Source organism: Perkinsus marinus (genome assembly GCF_000006405.1).
Source record: "Perkinsus marinus ATCC 50983 genomic scaffold scf_1104296948276, whole genome shotgun sequence".
Classification (NCBI taxonomy): Eukaryota; Perkinsozoa; order Perkinsida; family Perkinsidae; genus Perkinsus; species Perkinsus marinus.
In genome coordinates this window covers 1-1230 of record NW_003210225.1, presented here as the reverse complement: position 1 = coordinate 1230, position 1230 = coordinate 1, and the positions used below count along the sequence as shown (strand labels likewise).

The window sequence follows — 1230 nt, the reverse complement described above, 5'->3', positions numbered from 1 at the left end:
ACGACCTTCTGCTTACGAAGCAGACGCTCTACCACTAAGCTAAAGTGGCGCACAGATTAAGTATATGAATCAATAATTTTCCTGTCCCGTTCACAGAATGGGCCATCCTGCTCCTGGTTTTCGTACCAGACCAGAAGTTTATGGTGTTATAAGCCACTTGCCAGGATCGAACTGACGACCTTCTACTTACGAAGCAGACGCTCTGCCACTAAGCTAAAGTGGCGCCCAAAACAACTGCATAAATCAATAATCTTCCTGTATTCTTTGCGGAGTGAGCAAACCTGCTCCTGCTCCTCATACCCGACTAGAGCCTAATGCTGCTGTAAGCCACTTGGCAGGATTGAACTGGCGACCTTCTGCTTACGAAGCAGACGCTCTGCCAATAAGCTAAAGTGGCGCACAAAACAACTGCATAAATCAATAATCTTCCTGTATCCTTTGCGGAGTGAGCAAACCTGCTCCTGCTCCTCATACCCGACTAGAGCCTAATGCTGCTGTAAGCCACTTGCCAGAATTGAACTGACGACCTTCTGCTTACGAAGCAGACGCTCTACCACTAAGCTAAAGTGGCGCACATATTACGTTTATGAATCAATAATTTTCCTGTCCCGTTCACAGAATGGGCCATCCTGCTCCTGGTTCTCGTACCAGACCAGAAATTTATGGTGCTATAAGGCACTTGCCAGGATTGAACTGACGACCTTCTGCTCACAAAGCAGACGCTCTGCCACTAAGCTAAAGTGGCGCACAAAATAACTGCATAAATCAATAATCTTCCTGTATCCTTTGCGGAGTGAGCAAACCTGCTCCTGCTCCTCATACCCGACTAGAGCCTAATGCTGCTGTAAGCCACTTGCCAGGATTGAACTGACGACCTTCTGCTTACGAAGCAGACGCTCTACCACTAAGCTAAAGTGGCACATAGAGTGAGTATATAAATCAATAATCTTTCTGTATCCTTTGCGGAGTGAGCAAACCTGCTCCTGCTTCTCGTACCAGACCAGATATTTATGGTGTTATAAGCCACTTACCAGGATCGAACTGACGACCTTCTGCTTTCAAAGCAGACGTTCTGCCACTAAGCTAAAATCACACACCAAATAACTGCATAAATCAATAATCTTCCTGTATCCTTTGCGGAGTGAGCAAACCTGCTCCTGCTCCTCATACCCGACTAGAGCCTAATGCTGCTGTAAGCCACTTGCCAGGATGAACTGACGACCTTCTGCT

General features: G+C 46.7%; 6 non-coding genes across 6 annotated transcripts; all 6 read right to left on the bottom strand.

Moving 5' to 3' along the window:
* Positions 1-151: 151 nt before the first annotated feature.
* On the bottom strand, positions 152-223 carry Pmar_PMAR002250. Its single transcript has one exon. It is a non-coding gene; the product is annotated as a tRNA-Thr (tRNA).
* A 102-nt stretch (positions 224-325) lies between these two features.
* On the bottom strand, positions 326-397 carry Pmar_PMAR002249. The gene has a single exon. It is a non-coding gene; the product is annotated as a tRNA-Thr (tRNA).
* Positions 398-499: 102 nt separating this feature from the next.
* Positions 500-571, bottom strand: Pmar_PMAR002248. Its single transcript has one exon. It is a non-coding gene; the product is annotated as a tRNA-Thr (tRNA).
* Positions 572-673: 102 nt separating this feature from the next.
* Pmar_PMAR002247 lies at positions 674-745 on the bottom strand. Its single transcript has one exon. It is a non-coding gene; the product is annotated as a tRNA-Thr (tRNA).
* Positions 746-847: 102 nt separating this feature from the next.
* On the bottom strand, positions 848-919 carry Pmar_PMAR002246. The gene has a single exon. It is a non-coding gene; the product is annotated as a tRNA-Thr (tRNA).
* Positions 920-1021: 102 nt separating this feature from the next.
* Positions 1022-1093, bottom strand: Pmar_PMAR002245. The gene has a single exon. It is a non-coding gene; the product is annotated as a tRNA-Ser (tRNA).
* Between the last annotated feature and the right edge of the window lie 137 nt (positions 1094-1230).